Raw genomic sequence first — 27,595 nt, forward strand, 5'->3', positions numbered from 1 at the left:
AAAAACCCAAACACTATAGTGAATTTCTAAAAGATATGCTAAGTGAACTAAGTCAGACTCACATTAAACACAGTATGATTTCATTTACATGAAATTTAAAAAAAAATGAAAAACGAAACTATAAAGACAGAAAGTGGATTAGTGGTATCCAGGGTCCAGAACTTGGGGGATGAAGATTTAATGCAAAGCAGTTCAGAGGAAAATGTGTTATGATAGAAATATTATATATCATGGCTATGCAATGGTTATGTGACTACGTTTATAAGACTTATTAAACTATAGACTTAAAATGAGTGATTTTTATATAGCTAATTAAAAAATAATTATTTATTTATTTATTTATTAGAGAGAAAGGGTGGGGGGAGGGGCAGAGAGTCTTAAGCAGACTCTGCTGAGTACAGACCCTGACACGGGGCTGGGTCTCACAACTCTGAGACCAGGACCTGAGCCTAAATCAAGAGTCAGACACTTCAGCTGCATCACCCACATGCTCTTTCATGTAGCTAACTTTTTAGAGATTTTATTTTTTAAAAGAAGTTTGAGATTCACAGAAAAATTGAGTATAAGGTATAAGGTATAAGGATTTCCCATAAAGGTATAAGGATTTCCCATAAAGTCCCTGCATAGCTTCCTACATTACTAAAATCCCCTATGAGAGTGATACATTTGTTACAATTGATGATCCCCCACATTGACACATCATAATCACACAAAGTTCACAGTTTACATTACTGTTCAAGCTAGGTGTTATATATTCTATAATATGTTCTGTATTTACTGGCTCTGACACAGGAGACCAGAGTATAGAGAAGTCAGTTCTTACTGTGGACATTTAAGATGTTGAATTTAAGATGTTATGTCTTAAAGAATAGAAGAAGCAAGATCAGTTCATGCTCAGACAGGTGAAAATTTTTAAAAATCAGGGGAAGGAGATGAAATATATAAATAAAGTGAGAAATTATATTCTTAGGATTCTCCCTGTCACCAACCACCCTATGATGATTGGGCCAAATTCCAGAAGACAAAACGAAAATCTAGACCAGTTTGGTGTGGTAGACTAATTAACTCCCTTCCCAAAGATACCCACATTATAATACCTGGACTCTGTGAAGATATTATTTTACATTGCAGAAGAGGCTTTTTGATGTGATTAAGAATCTTAAAATGGGGATATTATCTTGGATTACTTGAATGTGACAAATGTAATTTGCAGACTCCAGACTCCTCATAACGGGGAGTTAGAATGATCAGTCAGAAGATGTGATAAAAGAAATAAGGGTTGAAGTGATTTGAGAAATAGCCATGAGCCAAGGAGTGCAGGTGATCTCTTGAAGCTGAAAAGGGCAAAATAATGGATTCTCCTCTGAGCCTCCAGAAAGAACTCAGCCCTGTTAACATTTTGGTTTTATTTTTCTGACCTCCAAAATGGTAAGAGAATAAATTTGTGTTGTTTTAAGCCACCAAATCTGTCATATGTTGTTATCTCAGCAATAGGAGATAAAGATAAAGGGCAAAGACAAGCTGTATCCTGATTCTAAGTAGAACCAGTTGATGAGACAAAAGCTTAGAGATTCTCCATAAACTGACATGGGTGGGAAAAGTACAGTAAAAGACTGTGATTACAGAAAAAACAGTGTTCTGAGATTGCTTTTGTCCCCTAGCTGAATGGATGCTAATAAGAGAAAAGAAGTTTAATTATAGACAAAGAAATGATACATTATTTAAACAGCATTTCCATTACTGTAAGAAGACTTATTCTTTGGATTGATTAATTTAAATTTGAATTTGGAGAAAACAGATTCTTTAACTCATTGTCAGCTTTTTTATTGTCGGCTTTCATTCAGACATTAAAAATAAAAATGTTGAAATACTTAAACTGAAAGGTTTTTCTAATGTGAAACTTTCATCTCTCATCAGTAGGCTAGGGTAACTTAGTGCATTTTGGTAAATAAGATACTTAGAGTTTGTCATTCAATTTCCAATTAAGAGAAAAATCCCCATGAGTTCCCTGAATGTCTTGTTAAGATAAAATCTTCGGTGACGGTATTTGCTCATTACTGTGTTATAGAAATCATAAGATTTCTATTATTCTATTGTTTGCCGTAGCAAAGTGGTGATTTCTAAACCAATATAAAGAAAACAGCTATAAATAACAATCCCTTGGAGCGCCTGGGTGGCTCAGTGGGGTAAAGCCTCTGCCTTTAGCTCAGGTCATGATCCCAGGGTCCTGGGATGAGTCCCACATCGGGCTCTCTACTCAGCAGGGAGCCTGCTTCATCCTCTCTCTGCCTGCCTTTCTGCCTGCTTGTGATCTCTGTCAAATAAATAAATAAAATCTTTAAAAAATAATAAATAAATAAATAACAATCCCTCTTGATTCAGGACTAGAAACCAATCAATACCCATAAACATTATTAAGTAATTAATAGCCATTTTAGTCTATATTAACTTCTATAAAATCCACATAAGGTAATATATGAAACATTCTTTTGTGAACGTCTCAATGCCATTTTTATTTTCATCACTGAAAATATGATATCCAAATCACCCAAAACTTATACTTACCAGAATTATTTATATTTTAAACTTCAATTTCAATTCTCTGTATAAATCATTTTAGTTCTTATCAAATAAATGTGAACCAAATTTATAAGTGTAGATTATCTAGAAAAGCAGAAATGGGTTGGGGAGGTTTTTATCACCTCCAAAATAATAATGCTCTATAATTTGTTAATGATCATAATATTTGTTAATCTCCCTCCCAGAAAACCTATACTCTGTTTTCTGCCCAAAAAGGTAATATTTTAAAAACAAAATCATAAATCCTCCAATCATCCTCCAATCAATAAGATTCTAAATTACTTGCTCTTTGCCTGAAAACCACCTCATCTGGTAGTACTTAACTAGTTTTCTAAATTTTAACCACACTGAACATCTATCTAATTTTTAACTCAGGATTGCATTTGCAAACTTTCCTGTTTGAGAGTGTTAAACACTTGTAATACACGAACTTTTTTCATATGTTATTTAAAATATTAATTACTTAATTTTGGATAACATGTATAGCAATAAATATACTGTATAATGGGATAAGAGTTTTGAAGTATTTCAAATTTGTGGTCTCAATTATGTGTTTCATTTTGCTTAAAACATTATAAAGTAGCATTCCACCTATATCTTAGAGTTTGGTAGCATTCTTTCTCTGATGATACTATTATCTTAACATAAACAGATTCTTATGGAATTGAAATCTTGAAATTTTCTAAAACTTCATGTTCAATAGCCAAATATTTTTAAAATATAATAAATAATAGTTTAAATTTTTAAGAAGTTTAAAAGCTTTAAAAAATCACAAAGATAAATGTTGGAGACCATTATGACAAGTATCAGTAGAAATATAAGAAGTAATAATCCTTCAAGAAATATGCATTTTAACAACCTTCTATTTATGTAGCACAATCCATATCAAGTCAGATTCACAATTAACAAACTTGTTTCATTGCTCACTTGGATTTTATTTGTATAGTCAACATGACTGATACATAGTTAGCATTTATACTATCTAAATATTACCAACACATCTTTTTGAAAGTGCTGTTCATTTTAAGCATTACCATGTGAAATAAAAGGAAAATATAAGCAGTTTGTCTAATTTCAAATATTCTCCACTGTTGCTCCTTTGTCATTTACTTTTTGGTCTTCATATAAATTAAAACATTATTTGTATGAGTTTTTATTTGAGCATAATACTTTGAACACAATATATAATAAGTTTGGGAACAATTTCCTTTTGGGTGATTTGCATTTGTTCTTTGCCACATATTTAAAGTCTGTAATAACACCTTTAATCACAGAATACTGGACATTATAAATAAAGGAGAGATTAAACAAAATATAAATAATGTATATAAACTAGTTAAAATACATTGAAGTACCCAGAAGTAGTCATCTATCACTTTCAAATACAAAAATCAGCACCAATGACTGATATGATATTTATCAGAAACCTCCCCAAAAGTCAAAAGTACAAATAACCACAATCTTTATGCTTAGTGTTATCATTTGTATATATATATAGTTTAGTAAAAGTAATTTAAAACCATATAATTTAATTGTAAAGCATCCCTAGATAGAAATGAAGACAAACAAAATCTATGTTTGAGGTCACAATAGATTCCAGATGGTCTTATTAAGTGACAAAAATGTTAACTGAATGAAGGAAAATAACTATAATAAGAAGCTGGATTCTAACTTCAGATTTAAATTTCTCTTGGATGTGCTATCTTCCCTGTGGTTTTCTACTTGGAAGTCACAATTAGTTTATTATTGCTTAACAGTAGGAAACCTTCTGTAGTTCAATTTTGTGAAGGTCTGAAATTCTCTTTGATTATCCTCCAGGACCCTAGGACTATTTAAAAAAAAAACTTCAAGTTTTAATATTTTCGTCCTAATCCAATTTTACAAATTAAAATGCACATTAAGCACACCAAGAAAGTTCACTCTTTAAGCAACTCTTTACAAGACCCTTTTAAAAGACATGTATTTTTCCACAGTAATTTACATGGCCCCAGGCCAAATTGCAGATGGTGAATGTGTATTACTTATGTTTGCCTTTTAAAATTTCTACATCAGATAGTCTTTAAAATGATACACAATCCATAATCAGAGTTTGAATTACAAATACTAACTGAGCTGGTTGCTACTACCCCTAACATAAAATGTAAAATAATTGGTTTAACAGGAGTCAAAATGTTGCTGTGGAAATGAAATCATAGCAGACTATTTTCTGTTTGAACTTATGCAGTCTACTGTTGTGTGATGGTCAGTATTATGTGTCAACTTGTGTAGTTTATGCTACCATAATTTAAGGTATTTTGTAGATGTGGTTAACATCTATGATCAGGTACTATCAGTAAAGATTATCCTTAATGATGTCAGTGGTTTCATCAAAGTTGAAAACCTTAAGAACAAAACCTGAGTTTTCCCAGAGAGCAAATCCTGCCTAAGCATCCAGCCTACGTGCAGAGCCTACCATTTTAAGGTCAAGACTGGAATGTCAACCCTCTCTGAAGTTTCAGCTCAGCCTGCTTACAGATTTTGGACTTGCCATGCCTTAGAATTGCATGAGCCAATTCCTTAATAAATCTCTCTTCTAGTTCTCTCAGACACCCTCTCTCTCAAGATAGATATCCTATTATATTACACATACCTATATCATACATTATAATTATTTATGTATGTTTATACATTTATATATTTATAATATAATATGCACATATATAATATACTTACCTGTTATAAATATTCTATATTTAATTTAATATCTACATGTATATGTTTTTCTGGAGACCCCTAACATAATCCAGCAAGCACAAATCTGTTCTCTATTTCCATTGTTTTATAATTTTATCATTTCTAGAATTTTATATGAATGGAATCATATTATACATAACTTTTCAGTTTGGGGGGTGTTGTTTTTGCTGTTTTTTTTAAATTTCTTAATCATTACAATTATCTAGAGTTTCATACAGTTTATTATACTTATTTATACAGTTTGTTATGCCTATCAATACTTTGTTCCTTTTTGTTGCTGAGTAGTATTCCATGGTATAGACATAGCACAGTTAATCATCTTACCCACTCAAGGACATCTGGGTTGTTTTTGGTTTGAGACTATCATGAATAAATTAGCTATGGATATTACTGTACACAAAACTGTGTGAACATTAATTATTATTTCTCTGAGATAAATGTTAAAGACCCCAATTGTGGGCTCATATGGTCGCTGCATGTTTAGTTGAGTAACAAACTGCCTACCTGTTTTCCAGAGTAGACTTCTCATGCTGCATTTGCATGGTCAATATAAAAGTGATCCCGTTTCTCAGTATCCTTGCCAGTGCTTGGTGTTGTCAGTATTTCCTTCAGTTTTATTGTAGCTGCTCTGATTGATTTGCAGTGTTGTCAGAATTTGAATATAATTTTCATTTTTCCCAGTTGCTAATGATGATGAACATCTCTTTATGTTCTGATTTGTCATCTCTATGCCTTCTCAACTGAGGGAGTCTGATTCTACTCACTTGTACTTTGTCAAAATTATTTTAGCTATTCTAGTTCTTTTACTCTCCATATAAATTCTGGAATGATTTTGTCTAATCTACAAAGTATCTGGCTGGGATTTTGATAGTAATTACAGGAAACTTACATGTGAATGTGGGAGAAATTGACATATTTATTCTGTTGAATCCTGAAATTCTTTAAAATTATTTATTTATTTATTTGACAGAAAGAGATCACAAGTAGGCAGAGAGGCAGGCAGAGAGAGAGAGAGAGAGGAGGAAGCAGGCTCCCCACTGAGCAGAGTCCAACGTGGGACTCGATCCCAGGACCCCAAGATCCTAAACTGAGCTGAAGGCAGAGGCTTAACCCACTGAGCCACCCAGCGGCCTGAATCTTACAATTCTTTAACACAGTCCATATTTCCATTTATTAAGATTATCTTTGATTTCTTTCATCAGAATATTTTGGTTTTAGCATGTAAGCTCTATATGCTTTATTAAATTTACAACTGTTTTTCATGATAGTATATAGTACTTTAATTTCCATTTTTGTATCCATGTACTTATTGCTAGTATGTAGAAATATGATTGTTTTTGTATGTTCATCTTAAAGTACACTTTAACTTTACTAAACACATTTATAAATTTTGGGATTTTAAAATAGAAGCTTTGAGACTGTCTACATAGACAATCATTTCAATAACAAATGTACTTAGTTTTATTACCTCCTTTTCAATCTGTATACCTTTTGAATATTTTTGTCCCTTACTTTCATTCAACACTATTGGAATAAAAGTTGAGTCAGTAGACATCACTGCCTTGTTTCTGATCTTAGGGGAAAAAACTTCAATCTTTCACCAGAAGTGTGATGTTAATTGTAAGGTTTTTCTCCAGATATTCTTTATCAAGTAGAGAAAGTTCTCTCTGTACTGATTTGTGATTTTATTATAAGTGGTTGTTAAATTTTTGTTGAATACATTCTTTGCATATGTCTATGCATATGACAAATGCATATTGATTGATATGATTATGTGCTTTTTCTTTTTTTGACTACCAGTGTAGATTATATTAATGTTTGAATACTGAACCAGCCTTGCATACCTGGAACAAACCCCATGTGTTATGCTGTATAATTCTTTTTATATATTACTGAGTTATATTTGCTAATATTTGTCAAGGATTTTTCTGTCTACATATGTAGGTTTTCTGTTTGTTTTTCTTACTGCCTTTGTTAGGTTTGTATATCAGAGAAATACTAAGTTCATAAAAAGAATTTGTACAAATCCCCTCCTCTTCCATTTTTTGGAAAAGATTGTGTAGAACTGATACTCATTCTTCCTTAAGTATTTGGTAGAATTATTTAGTGAGAACATCTGGGCCAGGATAGTTTTTGGAGATAAAGAAAGAAAGAACATCAGAAATCACAAGTAACTGGCAAATATAAATAGACTACTATATGCTCTTAAGTTATTTGAAAATATTTTTCAGTTAATAGCAAAAAATACAGCATCGTATGACAGGGTTTTCAGGTGATGAGGGTGCAATATATACAAAATATATCAAGAGTAAAGTAAAAGGACATATTGTGGTAAAGTTTCTACATTCCATCTGAAGTGGTAAAATGTTGATTCTAAACAGACTGAAACCTTCAGTTCCTATATATAGTCTCCCTATAACAACAAATGGAAACAATACTACACATAGGTATATACAAGAACAATATATAAATTAAAATTGAATAGTAAATATGATAATCAAAATATAAAATAGAAATAAATGTAAAACAGAGGAAGTAAAACAAAATGGTACATTTTATTTATGACACAAATATCAAAAATTACATTTAAATCATCTAAACACACAACTAAATGACAGTGTCAGTCTATATAAAGCAAGGCCAAAGTCAGACACTATTTATAATCCCATTTTTCTTCATCTTTCTCATAGATTTTCCATGTTGTTTAATCTATATATTTTTTAAAGATTTTATTTATTTGAGAGAGAGAGAGTGAGAGAGAAAAAGCAGGCCAGTAGAGGGAGGAGGAAGGGTGGATGGAGAGGAATGAGACTTGGCTGAGTGCACAGCCTATGAAGGGCTTTATCTCACAATCCTGAGATCCTGACTGGAGTCAAAACCAAGTCAGATGCTTAACCGACTGAGCCACCCAGGTGCCCAAGCCACATTATTTTATACCTTTCCCTGAATGCATTGTTTTTAAAAGTATAAAGATCATTCCTAAGGAGATATATGCATGCCAAAATATTAAACATTTTCTAATTAAAAAATAACTTTGAAACATGGAAAGAGGAAAGGAAGGAAAGGAAGAAGGAAGGAAGGGAGGGAGGGGAGAGGAAGGAAGAAAGGAAAGATGGAAATAAATATAGAAAGATGTAAAAAGAAAGAAGGTAGAAAAAAGGAGAGAAAAATAAGGGAAGTTTCACCATCACGTTGATAGTTTTTGGATTACTTGCTGACATGTTTATTTTTAGCTGATGAAAATATACAGAATACATTTTTTCATCAAATGTAAAACAAGTGTCAATATAGAATCATAGTGCCCTTTGTGTAAAGAATTTGAGGACAAATATTTCAGAACAATTCTGCTGGAAATTAAGTCTCCTGGTCTTTCTTTATCTCCTAATGTTTCTATGCCCTCATCCTGAAAAATATTTTAACTGATTATAGAATTCTGGGTTGCCTATTTTTTTTTTTCTTTAAGCATTCTAAAGATGTTATATCATTTCCTCCTGGCTACTATAGGATTCTGGTCTTATTCTCCAGCCTAGGTCTGATCATTACCTTTTCTACTATCTCAAGGCCTTCTTTTGCACTTTTTGTTTCCTTTGTTTTGACCACTATTAATTTTTCTGGGACTTGGGGTTAATTTTTTCTCATCATTCAAGTCTTCACTCAGTTATCACCTATTGAGTAAAGTCTTCCCTGACTACCATATCTGAAGGAATTTTCATTCCTATCACTTTGTTTTGATGTATTACTTTTAGAATACTTTCCTGCACTGTAAATTATCTTACTCATCATGTAATAATAGGTTTATTGTCTCTCCTCACTTGTGAAATGTGCATGTTATGGGAGGGAGACACTTGTCTAACATAAGTTCTAGATTCCTAATCACCTAAAAAACTTCTAGCACTGTATATTCTATTAAAAATAAATGGATAATGGGCCCCTGAGTGACTCAGTTTATTACACATTTGCCTTAGGGTCAGGTCACGATCCCAGTGTCCTGGGATCTGCTCAATAGGAAGTCTCCTTCTCCCTCTCCTTCTGTCCCTCCCCCAACTCATGATCTCTTTCTCTCTCTCAAATAAATAAAATTTTAAAAAATAAAAATAAATGGATAAAATGAATATAATGTAAATAAATAAATTATGAGCGTTGTATATCCTATTAAGGAGTCTGGAATATTCTTTTTTTGTTAAATGGCAAATGATCAAAACGAAATGATGTTGCTAAAATATAAAATTGTTCTGTAGATAATTATTTTAGCAGTGTGGAGCATGCAATAGAAAGAGCAAGTAGGGGGTGGAGTCAAGATGGCGGAGAAGCAGCAGACTGAGACAACATCAGATAGCAGGAGATCAGCTAGATAGCTTATCTAAACATTGTGAACACCTACAAATCCAATGGGAAATCGAAGAAAAGAGCAACAATTCTAGAAACAGAAAATCGACCACTTTCGAAAAGGGAGAACCTGCAGAGAAGTGAGTCCGAAGCAATGGGAAGATAGACCGTGGTGGGGAGGGGCCAGCTCCCAGCAAGCAGTGGAGCAATGGAGCACAAAATCAGGATTTTCAAAAGTCTGTTCCACTGAGGGACATCGCTCCAGAGGCTAAACCGGGATGAAGCCCACATGGGGTCAGCATAACCCCAGGTCCCACGGGATCACAGGAGGACCTGAGGTGTCTAAGTGTCGCAGAGCTCACAAGTATTAGAGCAGGGAAGACGGCTACCGAGACAAAGCCGAGGAGTGAGCTCTCAGCTTGGGGTTACCTTGAACTGGTCGCAGGCTGGGAGAACTCAAAGCACGGCCACAGGCCACGGAGAAGGAAGTGACCGAGTGCTTTTCGCCAGGCATGGGCAACCAGGCACTTTTCGCCAGGCGTGGGAGACCCGGTGCTTTTCTCCAGGCAAGAGCGACCAGGCACTTTTCTCCAAATGGGACCAGAGGCCAGGGAAACGGGAGCAATTGGGAGCTTTTCTCTGAGGGCGCACTAAGAAGCAGGACCCCGAGCTCTTGGCACCTCCGGGATGGAGATCGGGAGGCCGCCATTTTCATTCCCATCCTCCGGAACTCTACGGAAAGCGTTCTGGAAGCAAAAGCTCCCAAAAGTGCACCCGAGCAGATTAATTAGCCCGGCCCCTGATAAGGGCAGGGCAATATCGCGTTGGGCAAAGATACTTGAGAATCACTACAACAGGCCCCTCCCCCAGAAGATCAACAAGAAACCAGCTTCACTTACCAAGGAGAACAGCGGAATTCCAGAGGAAGAGAAAGCAAAGCAAGGAATTCATGGCTTTCTCCCCATGATTCTTTAGTCTTGCAGTTAATTTTTTTTTTTTTGCTTTTTTCTTCTACTAATTTTTTTTTAAACTTTTACCCTTTCCTCTTTTAACTTTTTTCTTTTTTAACTAGTTTCTCTTAACAATACCTTACAAAAATATAATAATAATAATCTTTTTTGAACTTCCATTATTATAGTCATATTTTATCCTCCATTGTATCTAACTATACTTTTTGTATATACATATATATTCTTTTTAAAATATTTTTCCCTTATTTGTTTTCTTTTCTTATTTTTTTTCTTTTTTTTTTCTTGTTTATCCCCTTTCTCCCTCCCATGATTTGGGGTCTCTTATGATTTGGTTAAAGCACATTTCCCTGCGGTCCTTGCCACCTTTTTAACCCTTTATTTTCTCCTTTATATATTCTATCTGGACAAAATGACAAGGCAGAAAAACTCACCACAAAAAGAACAAGAAGCAGTACCGAAGGCTAGGGACATAATCAATATGGGCATTGGTAATATGACAGATCTAGAGTTCAGAATGACAGTTCTCAAGGTTCTAGCCAGGCTCGAAAAAGGCATGGAAGATATTAGAGAAACCCTCTCCAGAGAGATAAAAGCACTTCCTGGAGAAATAAAGGAACTAAAATCTAACCAAAATGAAATAAAAAAGCTATTAATGAGGTGCAATCAAAAATAGAAGCTCTGGGGTGCCTGGGTGGCTCAGTGGGTAAGCCGCTGCCTTCGGCTTGGGTCGTGATCTCAGGGTCCTGGGATCAAGTCCCGCATTGGACTCTCTGCTCGGCAGGGAGCCTGCTTCCCTCTCCTCTCTGCCTGCCTCTCTGCCTACTTGTGATCTCTCTCTCTTTGTCAAAAAATAAATAAAATCTTTAAAAAAAAATGGAAGCTCTGACTACTCGGATAAATGAGGCAGAAGAACGAATTAGTGACATAGAAGACCAAATGACAGAGAATAAAGAAGCTGAGCAAAAGAGAGATAAACAAATGCTGGACCATGAGGAGAGAATTCGAGAGATAAGTGACACCATAAAATGACACAACATTAGAATAATTGGGATTCCAAAAGAAGATGAAAGAGAGAGGGGAGTATAAGGTATATTGGAGAGAATTATTCTAGAGAATTTCCCTAATATGGAAAAGGGAACAAACATCAAAATCTAGGAGATGCATAGAACACCCCTCAAAATCAATAAAAATAGGTCCACACCCCATTACCTGATAGTAGAATTTACAAGTCTTAGCGACAAAGAGAAAATCCTGAAAGCAGCCTGGGAAAAGAAGTCTGTAATATACAAGGGTAAAAACATTAGATTGGCAGCAGACTTATCGACAGAGACCTGGCAGGCCAGAAAGAACTGGCATGATATATTCAGAGTACTAAATGAGAAAAACATGCGGCCAAGAATAGTATATCCAGCTAGGCTATCATTGAAAATAGAAGGAGAGATAAAAAGCTTCCAGGACAAACAAAACCTGAAAGAATTTGCAAGCACCAAACCAGCTCTACAGGAAACATTGAAAGGAGTCCTCTAAGCAAAGAGGGACTCTAAATGTAGTAGATCAGAAAGGAACAGGACAATATACAGTAACAGTCACCTTACAGGCAATACAATGGCACTAAATTCATATCTCTCAATAGTTACCCTGAATGTTAATGGGCTAAATGTCCCAATCAAAAGACACAGGGTAACAGATTGGATAAAAAAAAAAAACTCATCAAGATGTTGCCTACAAGAAACTCATTTTAGACCCAAAGACACCCCAGATTTAAAGTAAGGGGGTGGAAAACAATTTGCCATGCTAATGGACATCAGAAGAAAGCTGGGGTGGCAATTCTTATATCAGATCAGTTAGCTTTTAAGCCAAAGATTATAATAAGAGATGAGGAAGGACACTATATCATACTCAAAGGGTTTGTCCAAAAAGAAGACCTAACAATTTTAAATATCAATGCCCCTAACACGGGAGCAGCCAACTATATCAACCAATTAATAACAAAATCAAAGAAACACATTGACAATAATACAATAATAGTAGGGGACTTTAACACTCCTCTTACTGAAATGGACAGATCATCCAAGCAAAAGATCAACAGGGAAATAAAGGCCTTGAATGGCACACTGGACCAGATGGACATCACAGATATATTCAGAACATTCCATCCCAAGGCAACAGAATACACATTCTTCTCTAGGGCACATGGAATATTCTCCAGAATAGACCACATCCTGGGTCATAAATCAGATCTCAACCAGTATCAAAAGATTAGGATCATTCCCTGCGTATTTTCAGACCACAGTGCTCTGAAGCTAGAACTCAATCACAAGAGGAACTTTGGAAAAAACCCAAATACATGGAGACTAGACACCATCCTTCTGAAAAAATGAATGGGTCAACCAGGAAATTAAAGAAGAATTGAAAAAATTCATGGAAACAAATGAAAATGAAAACACAATGGTTCAAAATTTGTGGGACCCAACAAAGGCAGTCCGGAGAGGATAATATATAGCGGTACAAGTCTTTCTCAAGAACAAGAAAGGTTTCAAGTACAAAACCTAACCCTATACCTAAAGGAGTTGGAGAAAGAACAACAAAGAAAGCCTAAACCCAGCAGGAGAAGATAAATCATAAAGATCAGAGCAGAAAACAATGACATAGAAACTAAAAAAAACAATAGAACAAATCAATGAAACTAGGAGCTGGTTCTTTGAAAGAATCAATAAGATTGATAAACCCTTGGCCAGACTTATCAAAAAGAAAAGAGAAAGGACCCAAATAAATAAAATCATGAATGAAAAAGGAGAGATCACAACAAACACCAAAGAAATACAAACAATTACAAGAACATACTATGAGCAACTCTATGCCAATAAATTTGACAATCTGGAAGAAATGGATGCATTATTGGAGACCTATAAACTACTAGAACTGAACCAGGAAGAAAGAGAAAACCTGAAAAGACCCATAACCAGTAAGGAGATTGAAACAGTCATCAAAAATCTCCAAACAAACAAAAGCTCAGGGCCAGATGGCTTCCCAGGGGAATTCTACCAAACATTTAAAGAAGAATTATTTCCTATTCTCCTGAAACTGTTTCAAAAAACAGAAATGGAAGGAAAATTTTTAAACTCATTTTATGAGGCCAGCGTCACCTTGATCCCAAAACCATACATGGATCCCACCAAAAAAGAGAATTACAGACCAATATCCTTGATGAACACAGATGCGAAAATTCTCACCAAAATACTAGCCAATAGGATCCAACAGTACATTAAAAGGATTATTCACCACCACCAAGTGGGATTTATTCCAGGGCTGCAAGTTTGGTTCAACATCCGCAAATCAATCAATGTGATACAATACATTAATAAAAGAAAGAACAAGAACCATATGATACTCTCAATAGATGCTGAAAAAGCATTTGACAAAGTGCAGCATCCCTTCTTGACTAAAACTCTTCAAAGTGTAAGGATAGAGGTTACATATCTTAATATCATCAAAGCAATTTATGAAAAAACTACTGCAAATATCATTCTCAATGGAGAAAAACTGAAAGCTTTTCTGTTAAGGTCAGGAACACGTCAGGGATGTCCATTATCACCACTGCTATTCAACATAGTACTGGAAGTCCTAGCCTCAGCAATCAGACAACAAAAAGAAATTAAAGGCATCCAAATTGGCAAAGAAGAAGTCAAACAATCACTCTTCGCAGATGATATGATACTATATGTGGAAAACCCAAAGCCTCCACTCCAAAACTGCTAGAATTTGTACAGGAATTCAGTAAAGTGTAGGATATAAAGTCAATGCACAGAATTCAGTTGAATTTCTGTACACCAACAACAAGTTAGAAGAAAGAGAAATTAAGGAGTCAATCCCATTTACAGTTGCACCCAAAACCATAAGATACCTAGGAATAAACCTAACCAAAGAGGCAAAGAATCTATACTCAGAAAACTATAAAGTACTCATGAAAGAAATTGAGGAAGACACAAAGAAATGGAAAAATGTTCCATGCTCCTGGATTGGAAGAACAAATATTGTGAAAATGTCTATGCTACCTAAAGCAATCTACACATTTAATGCAATCCCTATCAAAATACCATTCATTTTTTTCAAAGAAATTGAACAAATAATCTTAAAGTTTATATGAAACCAGAAAAGACCTCGAATAGCCAAAGGAATATTGAAAAAGAAAGCCAAAGTTGGTGGCATCACAATTCCAGACTTCAAGCTCTATTACAAAGCTGTCATCATCAAGACAGTATGATACTGGCACAAAACAGAAAACATAGATCAATGGAACAGAATAGAGAGCCCAGAAATAGACCCTCAACTCTGTGGTCAACTAATCTTTGACAAAGCAGGAAAGAATGTCCAGTGGAGGGGCACCTGGGTGGCTCAGTGGGTTAAGCCGCTGCCTTCGGCTCAGGTCATGATCTCAGGGTCCTGGGATCGAGTCCCGCATCGGGCTCTCTGCTCAGCAGGGAGCCTGCTTCCCTTCCTCTCTCTGCCTGCCTCTCTGCCTATTTGTGATCTCTCTCTCTCTGTCAAATAAATAAATAAAATCTTAAAAAAAAAAAAAAAGAATGTCCAGTGGAAAAAAGACAGCCTCTTCAACAAATGGTGCTGGGAAAATTGGACATCCACATGCAGAAAAATGAAATTGGACCACTTCCTTACACCACACACAAAAATAGACTCAAAATGGATGAAAGACCTCAATATGAGAAAGGAATCCATCAAAATCCTTGTGGAGAACACAGGCAGCAACCTCTTTGACCTCATCCGCAGCAACTTCTTTCTAGGAACATCACCAAAGGCAAGGGAAGCAAGGGAAAAAATGAACTATTGGGATTTCATCAAGATCAAAAGCTTTTTCACAGCAAAGGAAACAGTTAACAAAACCAAAAGACAACTGGCAGATTGAGAGAAGGTATTTGGAAATGACATATCAGATAAAGGTCTAGTATCCAAAATCTATAAAGAGCTTAGCAAACTCAACACCCAAAGAACCAATAATCCAATCAAGAAACGGGCAGAGGACATGAACAGACATTTCTGCAAAGAAGACATCCAGATGGCCAACAGACACATGAAAAAGTGCTCCACATCACTCGGCATCAGGGAAATACAAATCAAAACCACAATGAGATACCACCTCCCACCAGTCAGAATGGCTAAAATTAACAAGTCAGGAAATGACAGACGCTGGCGAGGATGCGGAGAAAGGGGAACCCTCCTACACTGTTGGTGGGAATGCAAGCTGGTGCAACCACTCTGGAAAACAGCATGGAGGTTCCTCAAAATGTGAAAATAAAACTACCCTATGACCCAGCAATTACACTACTGGGTATCTACCCTAGAGATACAAACGTAGTGATCCGAAGGGGCACATGCACCCGAATGTTTATAGCAGTAATATCTACAATAGCCAAACTATGGAAAGAACCTAGATGTCCATCGACAGATGAATGGATAAAGAAGAAGTGGTATATATACACAATGGAATACTATGCAGCAATCAAAAGAAATGAAATCTTGCCATTTGCGACGACGTGGATGGAACTAGAGGTATCATGCTTAGTGAAATAAGTCAATCAGACAAAGACAACTATCTGATCTCCCTGTTATGAGGACGTGGAGATGCATCATGGGGGGGTTTGGGGGGTTAGGAAAAGAAAAAATGAAAGAAGATGGGATTGAGAGGGAGACATATCATAAGAGACTCTTAATCTCACAAAATAAACTGAGGTTTTCTGAGGGGATTGGGGATGGGATAGGGTGGTGGAGATATGGACATTGGGGAGGGTATGTGCTATGATGAGCACTGTGAAATGTGTAAATCTGGCGAGTCACAGACCTGTACCCCTGGGGATAAAAACATAATATATGTTTATTTAAAAATTTAAAAATAAAAATTTTTAAAAAATTAAAAAAAAAGAAAGAGCAAATATATGGTCACAGAAATATAAGAAATGTTGCTTACATGTATTTGCACAATACCAGATGCTTAGTTAGTCCTATAGAGTCATTAGTTACCTCTATTAATCTTTCAGATAGCAAAATAGACTTTGCTTAAGCATTTACATGGGTAGAATTTTCTCTGGAGAAGTAGTAACATTTGTCATAGGTAATTATTGGTCTTTAATTAAATTGCCTTTAAGGGCATTTCCTAAAACTATGTGTCTTGAGAAACTGAAGTTGTGGGGCAAAACTAGAGTTTACATCAATTTTTAAAAATTCTTGTAGTTAGGGGTGCCTGGGTGGCTCAGTGGGTTAAAGCCTCTGCTCTCAGCTCAGGTCATGATCCCAGGGTCCTGGGATCAAGCCCCAAATCGGGCTTTCTGCTCAGAGGGGAGCCTGCTTTTCTCTCTCTCTGCCTCTCTGCCTACTTGTGATCTTTGTCTGTCAAATAAATAAATAATATCTTTTAAAAAAAATCCTGTAGTTAAATATATTTCTAAAATATTAGTTTGGACAAAGACAAGTTACATTTTAAAGCTGATCATCATGGGCACTTTATTTGTTGATACTTAATGTAAATCTTCAACAAAAAGTGGTGCTTTATGGAGATTTCTTAAACTCATTTGGCCACTAACCCTTCTCTATTCCTGACTTGTTATAACATTATCATTTTGAGGGACACCAGTAGTAGTTGGAGAAATGTTGCTTCACAATTTTAAGTGTTTACATTGAGCTCAAGATTATATATTTTGTGCTAATCTTTTAGGGGGAAAACATGTTTTTCTAGAATTCTGGAAATTTTTATTTAGGGTTTATTTCAATTTTCAGCCTTGATGTAATTTCATCACTGTTATGTAGACTGAATTTTACTCAAATAGCTAACATAACATTCATTATTACAATAGTACAACAGAACACTTCATTAAATATCATATAAAAACTGATTTTTTTGATCTTTAGAAGTGTTCAACTGAAACTTCTGTAGTATTTTTTTATTTAACTACATAGGCTTTTGTTTAATTGCTACTCAACATTACCCAAAATTTCTTCTCCTTTTACAATTGCCTCTCAATCTAGAAAGCATATTTCAATATTCATTATTGAAACATACTGATTTATATTTGAAATTTGAATTTTTAAAAGATTTATTTATTTTAGACAGAGAGAGAGAGAGAGAGAAGCTCAAGCAGACTTCCTGTTGAGCATGGAGCCTTTGCAGGACTTGCTCTCAGGACCCTGAGAGCATGACCTGAGCCAAAACCAAAGACTTGGATGCTGAACTGACTAAGCCACCCAGGCATCCAGAAAATTGAATTTTCAATGCTGACAAAAATAAAATATAAGATAAATTCAGTTAATTTATTTTATTGTTTTTAAGATTTTATTTATTTAAGAGAGAGAGAGGAAAAAAAAAAAAAACAAGTTGGGGTAGGGCCTGAGGGAGAAGCAGACTTCCTGCAGAGCAAGGAGCTGGATTGGGGACTTGATTCTAGGCCCCTGGGATTATGATTGGAGCCAAAGGCAGATGTTTAACCTACTGAGCCACCCAGGTGCCCACAAATTCAGCTTATTTTTTAAACTTTCATTCAATTGTGTTACTATCATTAACATCTTCTACTTAAATCAAATGGAATAATTAACCCATTCATAGAAATATAATACTATAATTCAAGGATGTTTTATTTCTTCCAGTTCAAAGAAGTAAAAAACTATTGAAATAGATGCAAGTGAACCCAGGTATGTAACTTTAAAGACAGCTTTGTGATCAATCCTTAATGAGAAGGATTTTCAACCATACAGTTAAACATTTCTTCCAAAAGCAGATTTATTTGTTTCATATACTTTATTTAACATACAGAATAAGTTAGGTTATAACAGAGTCAAACCCTTTAAGTATAAAGTAATGCTTCCTCTGTTTTTGTGAGATAATATTGACCACATTAAGAACAAAGGGTAAAAAGTAAAAACAAAAAGTGAACAAACAAAAAACGCTGATTGAAAAAATATATGCTCCTCTACATTTATTGCAGAATTATTTACAATAGCTAAGATATAGAAGCAACCCCAGCATCCATTCAATAGATGAATGGGTAAAGATGCCAGGCATAGGGACACACACATACCACACCACTGTAATATTACTCAGCCATACAAAAGAATGAAAAATTGCCATTTGCAACAACATTGGTGGACCTAGAGGTATTATTCTAAGTAAAGTAAGTCAGACAGATGAATACAATACCAATGATTTCACTTATATGTGGAATCTAAATAAACAAATGAATAACCAAGCAATCAAAAAGGAAAAATAAACTGATAAGTCTTCAAGTCTCAAGTAATTTTGTTTAAAATCTGATTGAAAACCAAAAGCCAAGATTTTATAATTAAGGTTTTATATTATAACCTTACCACTATCACTTTAGAGGAAAGAGTTCTTTGAGGTACAGTTTTTTTAAGTGAAACTGATATATTCAGTGCAGATACTGTCCATCTTTTGGACTAAGTATTTGAGTCTTGAAATATATACATACATAGAATGTGCTGTAATCTCAGATCTTATAATATGAAAATATTATAACATGCTCTTATAACATGAAAATGAGATAGCTATATAATAATGATATAATAATGAGAAAATCTCTCACCAGATGACACCAGTCTGGAAAACTTAGCTCAGGCATGATTTTAATCAAAGAATTACTTTTCTCTGTATGGAAAGAATATCTTCTTGGCAAAGTGGACATTTTCCAGAAAGCACAGTAGCATACTAAAAAAAGAAAAGTACAATATAAATCAGATACCAGATCAACAGACATAAACTTACTGATTAAAAGGGCCAATAGTGATAGTTATATTTTCTGTATATCTTTTTTTTTAAGATTTTATTCAGTTATTTGACAGAGAGAGACACAGAGAGAGAGGGAACACAAACAGGGGGAGTGGGAGAGGGAGAAGCAGACTCCTGCTGACCAGGGAGCCTAATTCAGGGCTCAATCCCAGGACCCTGTGATTATGACTGAGCCGGAGGGAAATGTTTAATGACTGAGCCACCCAGGCATCCCCAAATTTATATTTTAAGCCTGAAAGAAAATTACATTATAGCATGGATTAATATTTTAATCTCAGTTATAAAAGATAAATCTTTGTGTGTTTAATTATTGTAAGTCTTTAAATTAATTGAAATGAACTTGAAGATTTGTATAAACTAAAGCTTGGTAATTCTAATTAACACCCTGCATTATTAAACCAATATTTCCAATATTGAACCAATATTTCTTCTACTATGTTAAAGACTACTCCAGCTGTTTTAAGATTAACTAGGATATATGAATACCTACTTATGATTTCTTTTTTCTTGACTTTTCTTATAAAGTGTCCTTGTTAAATAACCATTTTATACTATACTTTCTCCTGCATAGATTCCTTTTAAATTACACAAGCTACTCATAAAGAGAAATTTGCATGTCAGAAAACAATGTTTACCCAAAATAATAACTAGAAAAAACTGTGAAGAAGAAAGTTTAAGGAGGAGCATCTGGGTGGGTCAGTTGGTTGGGCATCTGCCTTTGGCTCAGGTCATGACCCAGGACTCCCTGGATTCAGTGCCCAGTCAGGCTCCCTGCTCAGCAGGGAGTCTGCTTCTCCCTCTGTCCCTCACCCCTCTCATTCTCTCTCTCTAGTGAGCTTTCTCTCTCAGATAAATAAAATTCTAAAAAAAAGAAGAAGAAAGTTTAAGGAACTGAGCTCTTCAAGTGTGATACATTCAAAAACTGCATGACCTACTATGCAATTATTTCTGAGAAAGCAAGGAGTACTCAGCTGTCCTAAGCTCAGTTTTATCCTAAGAAAGGGGTTTGGGTTATTAAAACATCTGAATGTGAATTTAAGATGATTTAGAAGATTGAAAGTTTTTGCATATCATGTCAGGTTGTTATTTCAAACAGTGCTTGCTAAGGAACTGATAAACATAATTTTATTCCATTATGCTATACTCCCTGTATTTTGGAAATGTCTGCCATAAATTTATGACTCTGGAGAAAATTCCATAATTTACAAAGTCCATGGTGCTGACAGTGTCATTTTTTGTTTGTTTAGGAAATAAATTTACTTTTCAGTTGAAGCTGTCCAACAGTAGGCGGACTATTAGAATAACAATTATAATTTTGCAATTTTATTTCAAGCTACAGTATATCTGGATATAAGATATATATAATATTTATGTTACACATATGCATACACTCATACATGCATAGATTATATATACATACACATATGCTTATGTGTGTATATTCAAATTATTATTTATGAGTAATATGTTAGATACTATAGGTATAAAAGTCATCATTTTAAACTTTCAGCTAAAGAAGATGTTACCTCCTTGCAGAAAGCATAATTTTGGAAATTTTATGATTAACATGATTAACATATGATTGGAAATCCAGATCACATGAAAGAGGGTTTTTCCTCTTAAGCCTTTTAAGTAAAATGATCACAAGATTTAACATTGCTTTCTATGTATTATTCAACTTCTCTGCAAATTGTCTCATTACGTATAGTTTCCCTACTTAAAATTAAATGCCCATGGGATCCAGGACAGCTTACTATTACGAAAGCAAAACTGGCACCAAAGTTATTTCCTTGATTTTATAAATGCACAAGATGAATGACAGATGGTTATGTATTTTGATACTTGTAGCTACAAATAAAAGAAAATCCAACACCAAATGGGCTTTTATCCTCACATGTCTATAATTGTAGCAGGAGCAATGGCTCCGGAATTGTCTGATTTAACAGATCAATGATATTATCCATGACCTAGTTTCATTCTTTCTTTCCATTTTGCTGTCTTAAGTTCTGGCTTTATATCAAGATGGCTATAGCATTTTCAGAATTCATAACAAGCTTGATACTATCCAGAAAAAGAATAGAAAATGTCTCTTTCTCTGAGACTCTTTTGCACCTCATTGGCCAGAACTTAATTATCTGCCTATCTCTGAACCAATTACTGTCATGACAAATGAAAATATTCTTGGACAAACAAAACACGCTGCTGAAACTGGGTTAGAACTTTCCCTAAGGCACAGGACTGAAGAGGGGAAGGTTAGATATCTGAACAAAATGGGTTTCTATTCTGGAAAAGAGGAAATAAATGCTGTGTAGACAACTTCCAAAGTCCACTACTGAAAGATTCTTGAGGCACAGTGCAAGTGAATAAAAGTGATATAACTGTTAATGGGTTCAGGAATTATATATTTTAAGGCACTTAGAGATAATTTGAAGAGGTAACTGTGAACATCTATTGAATACGTATGGCAGGATACAAGCCAGGAACATGAAAATCATGAAATACTATACTATAGAAAGGTCATCAGATAGCTAAAAATTTGGAGTTTTGTAGATGTTATAAAACGTGCTTTATTAATTAATTGATTGAAATTAATTGATTTTAATTGATTGAAATTAATTGATTTTTGTTTTCTTGTGTGGAAAGATACTTGATATGTTCTTTCAGATAATACACATCCCCAACAGCAAACAAATAATGCATTACAGAAACTATAAAGTGGAATCTGTATTAAAAACAAATAGCATTACCCTATGACCCAGCAATTGCACTACTGGGTATTTACCCTAAAGATACAAACATAGTGATCCGAAGGGGCACGTGTACCCGAATGTTTATAGCAGCAATGTCTACAATAGCCAAACTATGGAAAGAACCTAGATGTCCATCAACAGATGAATGGATAAAGAAGATGTGGTATATATACACAATGGAATACTATGCAGCCATCAAAAGAAATGAAATCTTGCCATTTGCGACGACGTGGATGGAACTAGAGCGTATCATGCTTAGTGAAATAAGTCAATCGGAGAAAGACAACTATCATATGATCTCCCTGATATGAGGACATGGAGAAGCAACATGGGGGGTAGGGGGATAGGAGAAGAATAAATGAAACAAGATGGGATTGGGAGGGAGACAAACCATAAATGACTCTTAATCTCACAAAACAAACTGGGGGTTGCTGGGGGGAGGTGGGATTGGGAGAGGGGGAGCGGGCTATGGACATTGGGGAGGGGAGGCGAACCATAAGAGACTATGGACTCTGAAAAACAACCTGAGGGTTTTGAAGGGTCAGGGGTGGGAGGTTGGGGGAACAGGTGGTGGGTAATGGGGAGGGCATGTTTTGCATGGAGCACTGGGTGTTGTGCAAAAAGAATGAATACTGTTACGCTGAAAAAATAAATAAAATGGAAAAAAAAAACCAAATAGCATAATAGTAAAATGTATTATTCTAAAAAATGTGAAATATCTGAAAGGAGAAATAAATATGGAGATGGGAAAAATATCACACATAGGTACATTATTTTTTTTTACTTTTTTAAATTTTTATTTGTTTATTTACAGCATAACAGTGTTCATTGTTTTGGCATCACAACCAGTGCTCCATGCAGTACGTGCCCTCCCTATTACCCACCACCTGGTTCCTCAACCTCCCACCCCACCCCCCGCCCCCACCACCCCTTCATAACCCTCTGGTTGTTTTTCAGAGTCCATAGTCTCTCATGGTTCATCTCCCCTTGCAGTTTCCCTCAACTCCCTCTCCTCTCCATCTCCCCATGTCCTCCATGTTTTTTGTTATGCTCCACAAATAAGTGAGACCATATGATACTTGACTCTCTCTGCTTGACTTATTTCGCTCAGCATAATTTCTTCCAGTCCCGTCCATGTTGCTACAAAAGTTGGGTATTCATCCTTTCTGATGGAGGCATAATACTCCATTGTGTATATGGACCACATCTTCCTTATCCATTCATCCGTTGAAGCCTAGAGGAGAACATAGGCAGTAACCTCTTCGATATCAGCCACAGCAACTTCTTTCAAGATATGTCTCCAAAGGCCAAGGAAACAAAAGCAAAAATGAACTTTTGGGACTTCATCAAGATCAAAACCTTCTGCACAGCAAAGGAAACAGTCAACAAAACAAAGAGGCAACCCACGGAATGGGAGAAGATATTTGCAAATGACAGTACAGACAAAAGGTTGATATCCAGGATCTATAAAGAACTTCTCAAACTCAACACACACAAAACAGATAATTATATCAAAAAAATGGGCAGAAGATATGAACAGACACTTCTCCAACGAAGACATACAAATGGCTATCAGACACATGAAAAAATGTTCATCATCACTAGCCATCAGGGAGATTCAAATTAAAACAACACTGAGATACCACCTAACACCAGTTAGAATGGCCAAAATTAGCAAGACAGGAAACAACGTGTGTTGGAGAGGATGTGGAGAAAGGGGAACCCTCTTACACTGTTGGTGGGAATGCAAGTTAGTGCAGCCACTTTGGAGAACAGTGTGGAGATTCCTGAAGAAATTAAGAATAGAGCTTCCCTATGACCCTGCAATTGCACTACTGGGTATTTACCCCAAAGATACAGATGTAGTGAAAAGAAGGGCCATTTGTACCCCAATGTTTATTGCAGCAATGGCTACGGTCGCCAAACTGTGGAAAGAACCAAGATGCCCTTCTACATTATTTTTTTTTAAAGATTTTATTTATTTATTTATTTGACAGACAGAGATCACAAGTAGGCAGAGAGGCAGGCAGAGAGAGAGAGAGAGAGGAGGAAACAGGCTCCCTGCTGAGCGGAGAGCCCGATGCGGGGCTCTGATGCGGGGCTCGATCCCAGGACCCCGATGCGGGGCTCGATCCCAGGACCCCGGGATCATGACCTTAGCCGAAGGCAGAGGCTTTAACCCACTAAGCCACCCAGGCGTCCCACATTATTTTCTAAGAAACAAATTACTAACCTATTTTTTCAACAAATTTACTCACTCTTGTTCCTTCCCTATACACACAGTTCATATCTATTATGGAATCAGGATGGCAGGATCTTATAGGTCAATTCTCCCGGTTTTATATTCTAACAAATGAATCCTAAAAGTACCAAGTGATGTCCTCTATATAAAATCCAAGTAGTTGGACAAGTCAGGCATCATATGCATAGATTTCATACAGTTTTGACATTTCCTTGGGTGACTGAGTTTTCTGATTACATTGCCATTCACCCATGATGAGACAATCATCATGATAGACTCTTCAGATATCTTACTAGTTACTACCATTAGATGTCAGGGTATAACGTGTCTGTTGATCATTTGCTGGTCCTGGTTGTACCTAGAACTGATAAAATGATGCAAGACATTCTTGCAAAGTATAGTTTTCACACAGCTTGGTTGAACAATTTCTTTGGATAGTTTTAGTCTATCAGTTTTCAAAATATATACTCTTTCTCACCCAGATTCTCATTTGTTCCTATTGAAATATGAAATAATAATCATTTCCTAATTTACTGTGTATTTGTTAACAATCAAAATTGTTTTAAATCACATAATAAAATGTGGTTATCAAGATTGCATGTAGTTTGTTCTCTATAGCTCTCTGATCTGAAATTGAGATTTATCGAAAGTCCCTACCCATCATTACCACAAACAAGATTTCAAAGAGCCATATTTTCAGAAAGCAAAGAAAAGTTCAATGCAACTTCCTTATAAGGTGGAAATTTAAATGCTAATGTAAGTTATTCTGGTAAGTTATAATGGACAAATATGCAAGTTGGAAACTTATCTTCCTACATAAAATGGGCCTTAACATCATGGAAAAGTACAAGCCATCAGAATTTTATAGATATAGATATAGAGTTATATAATACATAATATTTACATATTATTATATGTAATATATACTTACATGTGTGTGATATATACTGACATGTGATATATAATGACATGTGATATATACTGGTCATATATAAATATTATAATATGAAAAACATATATAAATTTCTATTTATATTTTCTATTCTAGATCTATTTAAATTTCTATTTATCTGGAGAATCCTGACTGCCATATTTAAATAAAGAAGAGCAGAACAAAAAGGAGGAAAGGATGAGGATATGGGGAATTTTGGGGGAGTAGTAAATATATTTTATTTTAAATGTGCTACTGGTTTCACTGATATATTAACTGTCAAAACTCATTTGTACACTTTAAATACATAGTGTATTTATGTAAATTATTTCTTAATAAGGTTGACCCAAGGAAATAAAAGAGTGCAACACATGAAGTACTTATAGCTTCTTAAAGGACAGTTTTTCTATCATGGGAGCCCTAAGGCATAAACCATGTCTCAGTCATGTACCAATCTGTGCCTTAAATTTTGATCAACCTTAGAAGTAGGAGTAGAAAAAAGCTCAGAAAAAAAGAAATTATCCTCTGCCTAATTTTGCCAACATTACTGAAATTTTAAAAAATGTTTTCTAAAATGTATATATATCCTCCTCTCCTACAGTGGCATTTACTGTTGAATATGGAGGAAATATTTAATGATCAACAAATACTCTAAGAAGCCTACAGAATTTAAGTTATCAGCAAACTACTCATCTCAATATCCATTATTAACACAAACTGCTATTTTTTTTTTTAATTTGGCTGTTTGTTGAATTTTTTGAAGACTTTTTTTCCTCAGGAAATTCAATAATTTCCATTTCCTTGAGTTCTTGACCTCATAGTATCACTTACCCCCAAATCCACCACAGAAGTAAAATGACTCACATTGCATCAATTATATTATCATCATTTTCAATCATAGCAACTGCATTTTTCATGGCCAGTCAGAATCCACCCTTGAAACTTGAGAAGTGAACTTTAGGACTGATAGGAAATTTCTTTCGTTTGGATATCGATACACAATTTTTAGGTTTAGGATTGTCAGAGGCCACCAAATGAAAATATCTTCACTGGCAGTGAAGCTAATTATAAAGAAATGGAAAGAGGGAAAAAGGGAGAGAATAGATCATCAAAAAGAAAAAAAAAGAGAGAGGACTATTTTTGTAAATATCTAATAAGAATTCCATATAATCAAGCAATGATAAATATAAGCACAGTATCTAGAAATAATTTTAATTTGCACATAACTGTTACACATTTCTGTGAAAAGGAGCATTGATCTTTTTATCTGTAGCATCTAGCATAAAGTCTAATGCATAGAGATTGCTCTGAAGTCAAATGTTGAATAAAATAACCAATTACATTGATGTTCAAAATATATTACTTACAGTTGTGGGAGAGAAGAGTGCTGTCATAATTACGAGTACATATACTCACTTGAAATTTCATTCTTCACTTTTTCATTTTTTAATAACCACATGTGTAGAGGACAGGATAACATGTTCTACTTTAATATATAGTCACTCTCTCTTATTCTGTTGAGTATAAATTCAACACAAACATGGGTATAGCACTTTTATGGGCTACCACTCTTGTAAGAAGCACAGAAATTCCCATAATTTTTCATTCTTAGGGGAGTAAATTCTAAGGAGTCCCAGTATGTCTCTAGGGTGCTTGAATTGTTTTTCTGGAATCTATCCCATACTATAGTGGTTAACAGGTAAAGCAACAAACAGACCAAAATATATATACCTCAAATATAACTTGGTTGTCTGCATAATATCAAAAAGAGTTTGGGCTTCTATATATTAATCCATAAATATGTTTACTAGCTAGCATGGTCACTGAAATAACAGAATTTGCCATAAAGGAATTACATCCAGAATTTTATAAGTATAGTTCATTATAACATGTAGTTGACATTTCCATTGAAATAACAAACATATATTTACTGGGCATCAGGTTTTCAAGTGAGATGAATATGTAAGCAGCAATCAAGACAATTAGGTCTGTAGCCTGCATAACTGTATGCTAAACCTAAAGACATTGTTTTCATATCATTTAAATTTCTTTAATTCAATCATTTTTAGTTTAGGAAATTTTTGCTTATTTCATTATAAATCTAAGAAAATTTTCAGACAGTTTCAGGGACTCAACCATAAATTCATTGATCAGAGTTTCTACTTTTAGTATATCTGTATAGGTCTACAAACGTCCAGCCCATCCACTGGTAATAACTATATGCTCAGGATAAAATACAGAAAACAAGGATAT

This window comes from Meles meles, chromosome 1, assembly GCF_922984935.1.
Source record: "Meles meles chromosome 1, mMelMel3.1 paternal haplotype, whole genome shotgun sequence".
Taxonomy (NCBI): domain Eukaryota; kingdom Metazoa; phylum Chordata; class Mammalia; order Carnivora; family Mustelidae; genus Meles; species Meles meles.